Source organism: Eleutherodactylus coqui, chromosome 6 (assembly GCF_035609145.1).
Source record: "Eleutherodactylus coqui strain aEleCoq1 chromosome 6, aEleCoq1.hap1, whole genome shotgun sequence".
Taxonomy (NCBI): domain Eukaryota; kingdom Metazoa; phylum Chordata; class Amphibia; order Anura; family Eleutherodactylidae; genus Eleutherodactylus; species Eleutherodactylus coqui.
Window position 1 is genome coordinate 204,220,317 of NC_089842.1, and position 17,309 is coordinate 204,237,625.

Genomic DNA, 17,309 nt, shown 5'->3' on the forward strand with positions numbered 1-17,309 from the left:
CGTGTAAAAGCCCCCTTACACTCGTATGTTCATAGGCTGTCAAGATTTTTGTTGCTCTGGATGGACATTTAGCAGGATCCTATTGAACTACTCAACCAAGAAAAAAAAGCAAAACCTTATGGACCTATGGGATCAACAGGTCAGTTACAAAACATGTCCGTCATGGTTTTCATGGCCGGACGATATATGCTATGTTGGGAAAGATAAAATTGGTGAACGGGCGCACAAATCAAACATTTGTGCGCCCGTTCAGACGGCATGGGTCCCGACGTATGCGCCGAGACTACCATGCCATCGCCCCTTTTCTCTCCCTCTCCATCGCAGGCTTACCTCTCTTCACCTCCCCGCTCGTTCTTTGCAATGGGTGGGGGTGGGACAGGGGCAGAGCTAAGCGCTTAGCTCTGCCCACATCCAGCCCCTTGTCCACAGCCAGCAATGGGATGAGGCGAGACGGGCCAGCACTTAGCCCCGCCCCTGTCCCGGCCCCTCCCATTGCAGAGAGCCAGTGAGGAGGAGAAGGCCTCTTGTCCACTAGGAAATTCGGCCCTGCGCTTATTCTCCATGGAGAATCCCGCAGCGTGTCCCTCCTTTACCGTGAACATGAGGCCTAAAAATTGAATTTACTTACCTGTCCGGACGCAGTGGATCTTCCCTCTATCGCGGCCGGATCTTCTTTCTTCGGCCCGGTGGATATGCTCTGCACGCCGGAAGCTTGCCGCGCGTCAGCGCCATGTACTTTCTTTTTTTACCTCCTGCTCTTCCGCGCTCCCGCGCCGGAGAGCAGAAATACAGCTGCAGTTATGGAAGCCTGCGGCAGACCCACAGAAAATGGAGCATGCTGCGGGTGATTTCCCACGCGGCAGGGAAAAAGGACATCCGCAGGTAATTACTTACCTGCGGGTGTCCAATGCATCCCTATGGCCGTGAAAACTGCGTGCAGGACACCCGCGCGGATTTTTTAATTAAAATTGTCCAGTGGACATGAGGCCGAAGAGAGGTGAGCCTGCATGGGGAGAGGAGAGCAGAGGTAAGGGGTTTAGCAGCCACGCTGCTAAACTCCCTCCCACCTGTGTCCGCTGCCATGGGCTCCCATAGGAGCCCATGTAGCGGCTCACGTATTCCGGCCCAAAAGATAGTTCCAGGACTATCTTTTGATCCCGACGTAAAAACGCCCGGCGCTATATTGGGCTGGCCGGGCGCTTTTAACATCTCAGGAATACGGTCATGTGATCTGATGCATTGGAATACAATGCATCAGATCACAGAGTATATCAGCCGGCCGTGAAATACACTTGTAGGAAAGAAGCCTAAGTTTTAGGAAGCAAGAGGAGAAGAAGAAGGATATTGCTGATAGCACTCTGGGATTCTGGATAGAAGAGAGGTAACATAGTCAGATAGGTAGATTTGAGTGTCATCAGTGGAAAGGTGGTCCTATAACAGAACCTTGAAAAACCTCAACAAAGAGAGGACAAGGCAAAGGTGTCATGTGGGAGTTGAAGACATGAAATGTTCAGTCAATGAGGTACAAGGAGATACAGAAAAGGGCTAAAGTTTGGGATGCCAAAGGAGGGGAGAGTTTATTGCAGAAGGGAGTGGTCGACCACATCAGAGGCAGGGGACAGGTCGAGGGGGAGGAGATACAGAGTAACGTTTTGAGGCATTTGCAGTTAGCAGATCATTAGCTACTTTGGTTAGAGTGGTTTTGGTAGAGTGGTGGGGTCAGAAACCAGATTGTTGTTGGTGGAATAGCGAGTTGGAGGAGAGGTAGGGGGATATCCATGTTCACATTCCTGATGGGCGTATGGGGGATGTGTATTAAATGCATATTTGTTACGTGCATAATACGCTGTACACAGTTAAATATGCATGCATTATTCCAGATTTTAAACACTCACAGCCTAAGATATGCTGCGTTTTTTTTCACACATATGAGTTTGTATTTTTTCACACATATGAGTTTGTATTTTTTCACACATATGTAAATGAATGGAATTTTAGGACTGCACAATACGTGCATGAAAAATATTACATAGCCCCATACACCCATGTGAGTGATCCCTACAAAACAGAAACCATGACTGCAGTGTGAACAGAGCCTCAGATGCCTACAAAAGTACTTAGACCTAGATGCACCTATAAAAAATGTGTGTTTACCATTTGCACTCTGGGACCAGTAATCTGGTAAGTAATCTCTGAATTAAAGACAATCATAGAAAAGCAGGATACATGGAGGGGCAGGTATGTCATAAATGAGACCACTTATGACAGCGAATTAAGGCCCATTTAGACGCAATGATTATCGCTCAAAAGATGTCTTTTGAGCGACTTTTGAGTGATAATCGAGGATGATGCAAGCGGAGGATGCAGAAGACAAGCGGGGTGTCCCTGCTTGCGTTCTGCATCCAACTATTTTCTGCATGGAACGCCTGGCTGTTATACAGCCGAGTGCTCCGAGCGGAGGATGCAGAAGACAAGCGGGGTGTCCCCGCTTGTCTTCTGCATTCAGCTGTTCCCCGCTCCGAGTGCCCGGCTGTTATACAGCCGACTGCTCCGTTCGGGGTATGGAGAACCGGGCTGGACAGCTCTGTTCTTCATACCCCGGCTTTGTTCAGGGAGCTGGATACAGCTGAAACAATAGTATCAGCTGTATCCCGCTGTGAATCCCTGATAAGGCTCATCGTTGTCTTTCAGCACGCTGAAAGACAACGATGGGCGACGGCATAACGAAAACTGTACGATGTCAGTGCAGTTACAGACATCGATTATCGCTCAAAAGATGGAGTGAGTGTGTCTAAATGGGCCTTTACTGTTAAACATTTGTTTACACTTTTGCATGCTTGCAAAGCTTCATCAATCACACCATGACCCCATTTACAAAGCAGTTGACACCTATTTTTGTCATAAACTGTGGCAGAAAAAAAGTTGCAAATGGTATTGTACAACAGATGAGCTGTAAAATTTGAAAAGTGGAAGTGTAGTCTCCAACACGACATAGGCCACATTTATTAAGAAGAATAGGTGACCTACCTAGTAATTATCCTTGTTTTGGAGGGACAGACCTTAGGATATGTAAATATGCAGTATGTTTAATGCAGGAATTGGCGGCAGGTAGATATTCCCTAATTTGTCTCAAATTTGGTAGCCATCTGCATTAAAACAGTTTTCTGGGACTTAAAAAAAAATTAACAAGCTTAAAATTGTGTAAAGTAAAGGAAAAAAAATGCATACTCAGCTACGCCAAACGCTCCCCATCCAGTGCTCGAGCCCTGGTGCCCATTGTCAAGAACCAGGAATTAGCTGGTGGGTTGGTAGCTTTTCGTGCTTGTGACCATTTAACCAATCGCAGGTGTCACTGATGATTCTTCTATTGCTGCTGAAGTCTGTGAAGTCTGCGCACAATGTTTCTTCCAGGTTCAGAACAGCATGGCTCCAGCGCTGGATGGAGAGCTGCTGGATTAGGTGAGTATGTATTTTTTCTTTATTGTACACCATTTTAAGAATGTAATTTTTTAAAATTAAAGTCCAGGACAACCCCTTTAATACATTTAGTGTAGTTATAAATGTACATACACTGTAGTGTGTCTCGTCCATGGCCCGCGCATGCGGTTTACTGCTAATTACTGGGCTGCACTTGCATCTGAACATAATAAGTAGGTAATTAGCGGTAAAACACGCATGCTACCATGTCTGGTAGGCACTGTGTACCTCACTATGTCAGTTTTGTTGACAACAGCATATTATCATCCAAATTATATTAGTGGTAATTTTACATCTATCTATCTATCTATCTACATACATTTCATACGCTCCGAAGTATAGCAGTATTCTGCCTGAAATTTGCACGTGGTTATCAGTTTACATTAATAAGGTGGATACAGGCTGGCTTCTGGTTTGGAGTGGCGTGTGCCAGTAAAAACTCCTGGCTGATTGCAATATGGACTTATTGTTGAGTCGCGTGTCTCTCATTAAATCCAGGCACATAGAGCGCCTTTCATGTGCTTGTAAAAAAGGGGGAGGGGGAGGTAGTTTGGGTAGATAAAGCTTCAGCTGTATGTTAATGAGCCTTCGCTTGCTTACTATCTCTCCCATAGCTCATAAAGCACTAAAGCTATTGATTTACCTGTAACAAACAACAGCCTGTATATTACATGAAACCACCTCTTGCTACTGCTAGAAACTATATTTCTTGGAATTACTTTCTCCCTGGTTTACATTATTTGAGTGTGTTTGTAACATTTAGATACAATTATAGTTTTCAGCAGGCTCAAAATGACCAATATAATTCTATAAATGATGTTGACTTTAGATATTCATCTGTAAAATTGCAACATTTCATTTAAGCACATTTGCTAAGTAGTGGCCAGTGCTGCACACCAGTGACAGAGTAGTAGTTGTAATGAGTAATAGATGAAGATAAAACAAAAGGATGGAGCAAACCCAAAAGGTGTCAGAAGCTCGGGACTCAGGCAAGAGCCCAGGGCTCAAAAGCTTTGAGGATGGGTATAAGAAACAAGTGGTGGTAGTGGTGCTGCCGCCAACCAGATGCATCTACCAAATGATGGGCAGACTGAATATACGGATATAAAGAACTGGTATGTCAGCGCAACTCTCCAGTGAAAAGTTGTGAGGCAACGGAATAAAATATCCAACTTCTTTTTTCATTTAAGTATATTAAAACCAGGTTGGTAAGGTAGTTATAGCATAAACACTGTGTAGGAAGAAATAAAAAGGAAACATAAATAAGGAGCGGAAGAAGATAAAACAAAAAAAGGAAAATATAAATAAGTGATCAGGTTACATTACATAATACATATTCATTAATAAAATCAAATTAGGGAGAAGCCAAATGAGTAGAACAGGGAAACAACAAATGATCAAAAAAAAACAAATAGGTGATAATCCACAATACACAATGCAATCCAGCAATGCATCCAAATTGCACTCAAAGGGGGTCAAAAGGGAGATCAATGGGAAATGCAAAAAATAATGCTACATAAATAAAATGAAATATTTGAGCAATATACATTCATTGTAAAAACAACAACAAAAACCCTCCCCTAGAACCAGTCAGATTGGAATTAATCTTTTTCTATGTGCTGTAATGCTGATATAAGTAAGTGATCAGAGCAAAAGGAGTATTTATTTCAGATGTGATACGGTTGGGCATAGAGCAGTGATGGGCAATCTTTTGAGCTCGGTGTGCCAAAATTCGCCAAAAAACTGAGCATAACTCGGGTGGTGTGTCACTTCGAGAAAAAATCCATAAATTCACGATATTTATAGTTTAAATAACAAAAAAGGATAATTGTAATATATAACTGTATTTAGTAAACCTAAAACACCCATAGCACAGGCCCTCGCCTCTCCCAGCCTCCCCCTCACTTATCTTAGTAATGATGACCCCCAGCAGTGACAGGACCCCCCCACAGCAGCCCCCAGCAGTAACAGCGCCCCCCAACAGCAACAGCGGACCCCCCAGCAGCGACAGTGGCCCCGCACAGCGGTCCCCCCAGCAGCGACAGCAGACCCCTCCAGCAGCAACAGCGTACCCCCCCAGCAGTGACAGTGGCCCCCACAGTGGACCCCCCAGCAGCGACAGTGGCCCCCACAGTGGACCCCCCCAGCAGCGACAGTGGCCCCCACAGCGGCCCTTCCCAGCAGCGACAGTGGCCCCCACAGCGGCCCCTCCTAGCAGCGTCAGTGGCCCCTACAGCGGACCCCCCAGCAGCGACAGTGGACCCCCCAGCAGCGGCCTCCCCAGCAGCGACAGTGGACCCCCCAGCAGCGGCCCCCCCAGCAGCGACAGTGGCCCCCACAGCGGACCCCCCAGCAGCGACAGTGGACTCCCCAGCAGCGCCCCCCCCCCCAGCAGCGACAGCAGACCCCTCAGCAGTGACAGCGGACCCCCCCAGCAGCGACAGTGGCCCCCCACAGCGGACCCCCCCAGCAGTGATAGCAGACCCCCCAGCAGTGACAGCAGCCCCCCACAGTGGACCCCCCCAGCAGCGACAGCGGACCCCGAGACCTGCGTACTCACCCCATCCATGTCCTGAAAGCTCCGCTCCTTCGCTGGCCTCCGTGCCCTCCAGCAGCGATGATCTCCGGCGCACACTGTGACGTCAGTGTGTTGCAGGACGCCTTCTCCCCCGGACACTCCCGTGGAACCAACAGGTAGGAGACGTCGGGGGACGGGGGGAGGAGGATCCTGGCTGCACACTGACATCACAGTGTGCGCCGGGATCAGCGCTGGTTAGTGAATACCAGCAGGGGAGCCGCGGCGGCCCCTGCTGGTATTCACCAATGGGGTGAATGGCCGACAGCGGCCGCGTGTCAGCGACTATGGCCACGCGTGTCATAGGTTCGCCATCACGGGCATAGAGGCTCTAGTACCCTGTTGTACCACCTTTAGCTTGGATACAAGATGTGATATGGACGTGCATGGAGGCTCTAGTACCCTGTTGTACCGACTCTAGCTTGGATACAAGATGTGATACGGACGAGCATGGAAGCTCTAGTACCCCGTTGTACCGACTCTAGCTTGGATACAAAATGTGATACGGATGGGCATGGAAGCTCTAGTACCCTGCTGTACCACTTTTAGCTTGGATACAAGATGTGATATGGGTGAGCATGGAGGCTCTAGTACCCTGTTGTATCGCCTCTAGCTTGGATGTAAGATGTGATACGGGCAGTCATGGAGGCTCTAGTTCCCTGTTGGGTTACCTCTAGCTTTGATACAAGATGTGATATGGGTTGGCATGGAGGCTCTAGTACCCCATTGAGCCACCTATAGCTTGGATACATAATGTGATACGGGCATACAGGGAGGCTCTAGTAACCTGTTGCTTCTCGGAAGCCCTGTCATGAGAGGCAACACAAAAAAGGCAGCAGCAAAAAAGGCAAACACAATTCTGGGATGTATTAAGAGAAGCCTAGAGTCTAGATCACGTGAGGTCATTATTCCCCTCTACTCTTCCTTAGTCAGACCTCATCTAGAATACTGTGTCCCGTTCTGGGCAGCCCAATTTAAAAAAAGACATTAACAAACTGGGGCAAGTTCAGAGAAGAGCTAGCAGAATGGTGAGCGGTCTGCAAATCATGTCCTATGAGGAACGGTTAAAGGATCTGGGAATGTTTAGCTTGCAAAAAAGAAGGCTGAGAGGAGACTTAATAGCTGTATACAAATATCTGAAGGGCTGTCACAGTGCAGAGGAATCAGCCGTATTCTCTTTTGCACAAGGAAAGACTAGAAGCAATAGGATGAAACTGAAAGGGTGAAGACACAAATCAGAAAAAAAATTATTTGACAGTTTGGGTGATGAATGAGTGGAACAGGTTGCCATGGGAGGTGGTGAGTTCTCCTTCAATGAAAGTCTTCACGAGAGGCTGAACAAGTATCTGTCTGGGATGATTTAGTGATCCTGCATGGAGGTCCCTTCCAACTCTACCCTTCTATGTGGCTGCAGGATGTCCTGAACATATCACTGAGCTGACATTGTCCCTCGTAAAGGGACTAACTTTTGTATATAATGGTCCCCAGACTATCACACCAATAATGGAGGCAGTGTGCTGCTGAACAGCAAAGGAAGAATTAAGATGCTCACCCTACGTCTCCAGATACAAACGCGACTGTTATCAGTGCCCAACTTAAACCAGAATTAATCACTGAAGACAACCTGGTTCCACTCAGTTTCATCGTATTACTGGCGCTGCCACCGACTGACGCAGCCAGCCACCATCCCCACCCAGTGTAATCCTGCTTGTGCAGGGAGGGGAGGAGGTGAGCTGTGACTATTGTGAATGGTGGCTCCTTTGTTATCTACATATAGGTGTCACCTCTCAGTGTAATCCTGTCTGTGCAGGGAGGTGGGGAGGTGAGCTGTGACTATTGTGAATGGTGGTCCTGTGTTACCTATATATAGATGTCACCTCTCAGTGAAATCCTGCCTGTGCAGGGAGGGGAGGAGGTGAACTGTGACTATTATGAATGGATGGGGTGCCGACAACGTGTCGCCGCGGGGGTTGCGGTGCTGACAACTTGTTGCCGCGGGGTAAGGGGGGGGGGGTTGCTGTCAGTGTTACTCGTCACGCTGGGGGTTGAGGGGCTGTCAGTGTTACTTGTCGCTGCGGGGGGAGGGGCTGTCAATGTTACTTGTCGTGCTGGGGGGAGGGGGGTAGGGGCTGCTGGGGGGGTAAACGGCTGCTGTTTACACTGAACTCTCATCGTTCAGGATTTTCTCCTGAACGATGAGTTTGTATAGACAGTGTCTCCTGGCCCTGCCCCCTCTAAGTACACTGTACAGCAGGAGAACATACTGTACTGTAGAGGGAATTAAAGGGGGCAGGGAGAGACTGTAGGTTAGTTCAATGGAGGTGGGCGTGTCATGGGTGGGGTGTAGGCGGGGCCATGATGGGAGCGGAGCCAGGCCAGGAAACCCTACTTTTTCAGGTCTATGTCTTGCTGTTATCGGGAGCCCGCACACAGATGGGGTAGAGTGCAGGGCATTGTGGAAAGGCAGCATAATGAAGGAATGTTGCCATCCAATAGGTGGCGCTGCAGAGGTATTGTTTCTTCTTCCTTATTTGCAGATCTGAAGGAGAGATAACACAGGCCTGTGACCTCCTAACACCAATTTAGAGATCATAGAAACATAGAATGGTAGAGTTGGAAGGGACCTGCGGGGTCATCGGTCCAACCTCTTGCTCAATGCAGGATTACTAAATCATCCCAGACAGATATTTGTCCAGTCTTTGTTTGAGCACTTCCATTGAAGGAGAACTCACCACCTCCCGTGGTAACCTGTTCAACTCATTGATCACCCTCGCGGTCAGAAAGTTTTTTCTAATATCTAATTTGTGTTCAGCTTCATCCCATTGCTTCTAGTCTTTCCTTGTGCAAATGAGAATAGGGCTGATCCCTCTGAACTGGGACAGCCCTTCAGAAATTTGTATACAGCTATTAAGTCTCCTCTTAGCCTTATATTTTGCAAGCTAAACATTCCCAAATCCTTTAACCGTTCTTCATAGGACACGATTTTCAGACCGCTCACCATCTTGGTAACTCTTCTCTGAACTTGCTCCAGTTTGTCAATGTCTTTTTTAAAGTGGGGTGCCCAGCACTGCACACATTATTCCAGATGAGGTCTGACTCATAATTACCTTACGTGATCTAGACTCTATGCTTCTCTTAATTGTGTTTGGCTTTTTGGCTGCTGCATCACATTGTTGGCTCATGTTCAGTCTATGATCTATTCGTATACCCGTCTTTTTCACATGTGCTGCTTAGCTCAATTCCTCCCATTCTGTATGTGCTTTCTTCATTTTTCTTGCCAAGATGTAGGACTTTGCATTTCTCCTGGTTAAATACCATTTTGTTAGTTGCTGCCCACTGTGCAAGTGTTTCTAGATCTTTTTAAATACTTTCTCTGTCTTCCCTAGTGTTAGCTATCTCTCCTAGCTTTGTGTTGTCGGCATTTTTGATCAGTTTCCCATCAATTCTCTCCTCCAGATCATTTATAAAAATGTTGAACACTAGGCCTTGGACAGAGCCTTGTGGTACCCCACTGGATACATTATTCCACTTGGATGTACAGCAATTTATGACCACTCTTTGATTACAATCACTCAGCTAGTTGTGAATCCACATATCAGTTGCCTTGTCAATCCCATATTTGGCCTTTTTTTCAATAAGTCATTCAATTTCAATATTTTGTCAAATGCTTTACTAAGGTCAAGATAAACTATATCCACCGCATTTCCCTGATCAACCTAGTCGGCGATACTGTCATAGAAGGAAATTAGATTAGTCTGGCATGACTTGTTGGTTACAAACTCATGCTAGCTCTGGTAAATAACTCCATTTTCATCCAAGTACTTGCATACGTGCTGTTTAATAATTTGTTCAAAGATCTCTCCCGGTATAGAATTTAGGCTCACAGGCCTGTAGTTTCCTGGATCCATCTTCTTCCCTTTTTAAAGATGGGTACAACATTTGCCTTTTTCCAATCTTCTGGAACTTGTTCTTGTTCCTGTTCTCCAGGAATTTTTTAACGATTATGGCGAGTGGTTCAGCAATTACCTCCGCTGCTTCCTTTAGTATCCTAGGGTGTAATTCATTTGGACCTTGAGACTTGAATTTATTTAAGTTAGCTAAGTGTTCCCTCACCATCTCTCTGCTTACAGATAGCCTGCATTCTTTTATGCCCCCAATAGCACAGGGAAGATCAGTTGATGTTCCATCTACTTTCTGAGAGAAAACAGATACAAAATAGGAATTTGAAAAGTTCGGCCTTCTCAAAACCCTTCTTAACCAATTTACCATTTTCATCTTGTAAGCATCCAATAGCATCTTTGACTTTTCTTTTGCTTTTGATATACCCCCGAAAACCCTTTTTTATTGCTTTTGGCCTCTGTTGTAAGCCTCAATTCATTATTAGCTTTAGCATTTCTGACACTTGCCCTACAGTTTCTGCAGACCGCATTATATTCTTCTTCAGATATTCACCCCTCTTTCCATTTGATAAACATATTTTTCTTTGTATTTAACATGTGTGCAAGTTCTGTGTTCATCCATCCTGGTTTCTTTAAATGCTTCCCATTTTTCCTTCTTTTAGGGATTGTTAACGATTGTGCTTTGAGAATCTCATTTCGCAATATTTCCCAACCTTCTTGGAGATTTCTGTCCTTAAGAACATCCAGCCATTGGATTCTTCGTACCCTCTTTCTGAGTTCATTGAAATCTGCCTTTCTGAAATCCAACCTTAAAATCTGAGTTTTCTCAGGTCTTACTCCCCTTTTTATCCAAAATTCAAGGGTAGCATGATCACTGCCTCCTAAGGTCCCAGCCACCCTTTCTTCCTCAACCGTTTCCTCCCTGTTGGTAAGAATTAGGTCCAAGATAGCAGATTCCCTTGTTTTTTCTTTAACCTTTTGGAAGGTAAAATTGTCAGCAGGAGTGGATAAGAATTTGTTGGATCCGTTACTTTTACCTGTGAGAGATTACCAACAAATGTCTGCATAGTTAAAATCTCCCATGATCACTATGTCGTGCTTTTTTGAGAGCTTGGCCATCTGATATACAAAAAGTTAATCAATATTTTCTGCTCGTCCAAGTGGCCTATAGTAAATGCCTACATTGGTGTCCTTCCTGTTGCTCTCTCCTTGTATTCTTACCCTAACAGTTTCTACAGAACTACCATGCTCTGAAGCTTGAATCTCTGTGGAGATTAATGTTTTCCTAACATACAACGCAATACCTCCTCCCCTTTTTTTTTGGTTTGTTTCAAATAAGTTGTATCCGTCAAGCCTTGTATTCCAATCATGTGTATCATTTCACCACGTTTACGTGATGCCTATGGTATCATATTTCTCTTCCTGTGTTAGGAGCTCCAATTCTTCTTGTTTGTTTCCCATGCTCTGTGCATTTCGTTAAAAACATTTTAGTTTGTGATCGGTGTCTCTTGCTCCTCTACTTTCCTTCTGAATTTTTTATCTTTGTTCTTTCTTTCCACTTCTAATAGCGAGGTTCTTAAATGTATTAATTAGCTATATATTTTTACCTGGCTTTTCACTTCCCTTCCCATATTGTTCTACTTTAAAGTTCTCCTAATGAGTGAAGCAAGGCACCCACCAAATATATGCTTACCTGTCTTTGTAAGGTGCAGCCCGTCTCTAGCAAGCAGTCCACTATATAGGTAATTCACTCCATAGTCTAGGAATCCAAATCTTTGCTGACTGGACCATCGACGTAGCCGGTTGTTCACCTCTAGAATCCTGTTCCATCTTCTTATTCCATGGCCATCTATGGCCATCACAAAACTGTCGCATTCCTTATCAGTGGACTAACTAAGTATTTACTTCTCTGCTCATCTTGTCTGGTATTGTTTTAAGTGCAAATTAGTCCCGCTACGTCTGTGCCTTTTCATGTGTGCACATTTGTATGTGTATATAATATATATATATATATATATACATACATACACCCATCCATTATGCCTGGGAAAGGATCCTGAGGGGTCCGAAAGCTTGCAAAAATATCATGTATTTTTATTAGCCATTAAAAGGTATCATGTCTACCAGGATTACTTGGTTTCTCTTACTGAGAACAATAACATGTCTAGAACAATCCCCTATACAAGTCAATGAATAAGCCCCTGTGCATTGTATGAATGGTCCATTAAGCTGCTGTAAAGCATATCTTTAAATGCTGTTAAATGTAGCCCAGGCAACATAGTCATGTACAAGTCTACACTCTGAAAATAAAAACTGATTGGAAAAATGGAAAGTGTACCTCCTAGCTGGTTTTAATTTCTAAAAAAAATTGGTGATAGTCCCTTTAAGAATCTGCCTATTTTATACATCTCAGATGTTCTTTAGAAAGGATTTAGGCCTCATGTCCACTGGTTAACCCCTTGAGTGGCGGGTTTCCTACCACCCTGTCGTGCCCACCAGGGCAGGTTTTTTAAAATGGTCTAATCATTGAATTTCAACTAATTTTACAGTTGCGTCTCAAGAGCCATAACTTTTTCATTTTTCCATTGACATGGCCATATGAGGGCTTGTTTTTTGTGGGACAAGTTGTGATTTTTTTAAACAGGGGGGAGGAAAAAAAGAAATGGGGAAAAAAGAAAAAAAGGGGCCATGTCATTAAGGGGTTAAATAATGCAATAACTTCCTTCTCGGGGTCATTACGACGCATGGATACCACATGTGTGATTGTATTTTTGATTTTTTTTTACAAAGTAAAGGGAGACAAGTGTTTTTATAATTTTTTTTTATAATTTTTAAACTTTTTTTTTTTTTTAATTTTTATTTATTTATTTGATTTTTTTGTCCCTTTAGGGGACTTCCACAGGGACCCATCAGGACCCCCTGATCACATTCCGGGGGTCCGATGGTGACAGCCCTTTACATGCTGCAGTGACAGCCCTTTACATGCTGCAGTCACATAGACTGCCGCATGTATTAACACTGCAGAGATCGGAGGTTTTCTCTTATCTCTGCTGTAAGAGCAGGTACCTAGCTGTCCTCTCACAGCCAAGCACCAAGCTCTCCCTGCCACAGAGACCATGGGCTTGCTTCTGACAAGCCGATGGTCTCTATGGCAACCTGTAAACAAAGCAGGAGATTGCCGGTATATCGGCAATATCTTCTGCTGGTTTTTCAAAGCCCTTGCTTTGTTCTCTGTGGGTCTGTGCAGGCAGAGCACACTGTCACAGCTTGTGGCATTGTGCTCTGCAGCTCCCATAGTGATACATAGCCCGGAAATCTTCCGGGCTATATCGCTATGGGCAGTGGAGCTCGTCCCGGAAAATTTCCGGGCGTGCCACTCAAGGGGTTAAATGTGATTAAAAATCTGCAGCGTGATCCGCGCCCCATAGGGATGCGTTGGACATCTGCAGGTAGTTAAATACCTGCAGATGTCATTTTCCCCCTCAGGAGCGGATTGCGTCTGCGGGAAAACACCCGCAGCATGCTCCATTTTTAGTGCGGGTCTCCCGCGGGGACAGCTCCCGCAGGCTTCTATTGAAGCCTACGGAAGCCGTTCGGATCCGTGGAACACCCGTACCTGAATCTCTGCTCTCCGGTGCGATAGCGCGGGAGAGCAGGAGTTAAAAAAAAAAAAATGGAGTGCCCGGCGCATGCGCACGGCACGCTGCTGGCGTGCCAAGCACATCCGCCAGGCCGAAGAAAGAAGATCCGTCCGCGACGGAGGGAAGATCCGCAGCGTCCGGACAGGTAAGTTTAATCTTTTTTTTAGCCTCATGTCCCCGGGAAAGGAGGGACCCGCTGCGGGATTCTGCATGGAGAATCCACGCGGGCCTGCTTTTTCCCGTGGACAGGAGGCCTTACAGTATCACTTATTTTATTAAATTGAGGATGGTTTCTAAGTAAAATTTCAGGAAACATTCCAATGTGATGCATTAAGCATTGTGTACTGTAAACCTTATAAATTGCTGTTTTACAATCTGGAAATGATGCATCTAATACGTAAATGAGTCAAGTAGTGCCTCATTTACAACTACAGAGGGTGTTAGGAAATTTTGTTAACATTTCTAGTATGTTTTGTAAAACCAGTGAACTCTAATATGATTTCCCTTAGTCCCAAATGATCTTGTGGCCAGATAACTACAGAACACCTTCTTTCATTATTGCATTATATTGGAATTACTTGTACCAATAACTGAACATCCTGCTGTTCACATGTTTAGAGAATGCAAGGAAATGTTTACTCCAGCTAAATGTTAATTGTTAGGCTTGACTGTTGATGGCTTCTCCAATGATACTGATTACCAGTAGAGATGAGCGAGCGCACTCATCCGAGCTTGATGCTCGTTCGAGTATTAGGGTGTTCGAGACGCTCGTTACTCGAGACGAGCACCACGCGGCAGTCGAGTCAATTACATTTCCTTCCCTGAGAAATTTGCACCATTTTCTGGCCAATAGAAACACACGGAAGGCATTACAACTTCCTCCTGTGACGTTCCAGCCCTATCCCACTCCCCTGCAGTGAGTGGCTGGCGAGATCAAGTGACCCCCGAGTATTTAAATCAGCCCCACCCGTGGCTCGCCACAGACACACGCTAAGAGAGATCAGGGAAAGTGCTGCTGCTGCTATAGGGAGAGTGTTAGCGTCTTCAAGAACCACAACGGTCCTTCTTAGGGCCACAGCTCACCTAGTGCATTACTGTTGTGGCTGCTGTGAGCAGTTTTGCACTTTGTTTTTTTATGTATATCGGGCGTGCAGGCTGTAGCGTTCTCAGGCTGCAGGCTGTACTTGAGTATAGGGGCAGTATTGGTCCCGCAGGGACAGTGGTAGTGTAGAATCCTGTCTACAAGAACCCCAACGGTCCTTCTTAGGGCTACCTGTGACCGTGTGCATTTAACTCCGTGGTTGCTGGGAGTTGTAGTACCTCAGTATTGGACAGTAGATCCTGCGTGCAGCCTTCATGTAAATATTTTTCTGTCCGCAGTTAGCGTAACGTCAGCGCTGTCTGCCTCTAAGTGTACGCCAAGAAACCACAAATTTTTTACACCGCTCTGTCTTACACACGTGCTGTCTCACAAGTGCACGGTGTGTCAGACACCCATAGATTGAAAGTGCAATACACACTGCATAGCCTCAGTCTGCATTGCATAGAAAAAAAAGGAAATTTAAAAAAGAAATCCTTTTTACGGCTACCGGTGACCCAGTGCATTTGCCTGCGTGGCCTGTGGGACTTCACGTCCATCCAAACTGCATAGTGCACAGCAAAGCCTGCGTGCAGCCTTCATTTAAATATTTTTCTGTCCGCACTTTGCGTAACGTCAGCGCTGTCTGCCTTCAAGTGTACGCCAAGAAACCACAAATTTTTTACACCGCTCTGTGTTACCAGTCAGCTGCCGGCGCAGTGTACGGTGCCAGACAGCCATAGAGGGAGAGTCCAATAGACGCTCCATTGCCTGCATTGCATTGGAGAAAAACTAATTTCAAAAAAGGAATCCTTTTTTACGTCTGCTTGTAACCCAGTGCACATTACTGCATGGCCTATGTGACTTCAGGTGAATCTCAACTGCATAATGCACAGCTAGTCCTGCTTGCATCCTTCCTTATAATTTATCTCAGGCTTCTTTTTGCGTTGTATAACCGTTGGCAGGCACCAACTGCGCGGCAATAATTCAAAAAATTTTTCACACCACTCAGTGTCTGCTCGATTCTTAATCCACCATGCTGAAGGGTAGGGGTAGGGGTAGAGGACGTGGACAAGGACGCGGAGTTCCAAGTGAGGGTGTGGGTATAGGCCGAGTTCCTGTTCCAGGTGAATCACAGCCGGCTGCTGCGGGAGTAGGAGAGAGCACAGTTTCTGGGGTCCCCAGCTTCATATCACAATTTTTGGGTCCACGTCGTAGATCTTTATTAAAAACCGAGCAGTGTGAGCAGGTCCTGTCGTGGATGGCAGAAAGTACATCCAGCAATCTATCGACCACCCAGTCTTCTACGCCATCTACTGCTGCAACTCTGAATCTTCTGGCTGCTGCTCCTCCTTCCTCCCAGCCTCCTCACTCCATGAAAGTGACACATTCTGAGGAGCAGGCAGACTCCCAGGAACTGTTCTCGGGCCCCTGCCCAGATTGGGCAACAGTGGTTCCTCTCCCACCGGAGGAGTTTGTTGTGACCGATGCCCAACCTTTGGAAAGTTCCCGGGGTCCGGGGGATGAGGCTGGGGACTTCCGGTAACTGTTTCAAGAGCTTTCAGTGGGTGAGGAGGAGGACGACGATGAGACACAGTTGTCTATCAGTGAGGTAGTGGTAAGGGCAGTAAGTCCGAGGGAGGAGCGCACAGAGGATTCGGAGGAAGGGCCGCTGGACGATGAGGTGACTGACCCCACCTGGTGTGATAAGCCAACTGAGGACAGGTCTTCAGAGGGGGAGACAATTGCAGCCGCAGGACAGGTTGGAAGAGGCAGTGGGGTGGCCAGGGGTAGAGGCAGGGCCAGAGCGAATAATGCGCCAGCTGTTTCCCAAAGCGTCCCCTCGCGCCAAGCCACCGTGCAGAGGCCAAGGTGCTCTAAGGTGTGGCAGTTTTTCACTGAGACCGTGGACGACTGGCGAACAGTGGTTTGCAACCTTTGTCGCGCCAAGATCAGTCGGGGAGTCATCACCACCAGCCTCACCACCACCAGCATGCGCAGGAATATGATCGCCAAGCACCCCACAAGGTGGGACGAAGGCCGTTCACTGCCTCCGGCTTGCGCCACTGCCTCTCCCCCTGGGCCCCAACCTGCCAATGAGATCCAACCCAGCTCTCACGACACAGGCACGACAGTCTCCTGGCCTGGACCCATACCCTCACCTCCGCTCTCCTCGGCCCCATCCAGCAATGTCTCTCAGCACAGCGTCCAGCTGTCGCTAAGAGAATCGTTGGAGCAAAAGCGCAAATACGCCGCCACGCACGCTCAAGCTTTAAATATCCACATAGCCAAATTGATCAGCCTGGAGATGCTCCCCTACAGGCTTGTGGAAACTGAGGCTTTCAAAAATATGATGGCGGCGGCAGCCCCGCTACTCTGTCCCCAGTCGCCACTATTTTTTACAGTGTGCCGTCCCAGCCCTGCACGACCACGTCTCACGCAACATTGTACGCGCCCCCCACCAACTCGGTTACTGGCAAGGTACACTTAACAACGGACACGTGGCCAAGCACAGGCGGGGAGGGCCACTATATCTCCCTGACGGCACATTGGGTGAATTTAGTGGAGGCTGGGACCGAGTCAGAGCCTGGGACCGCTCATGTCCTACCCACCCCCAGAATTGTGGGCCCCAGATCGGT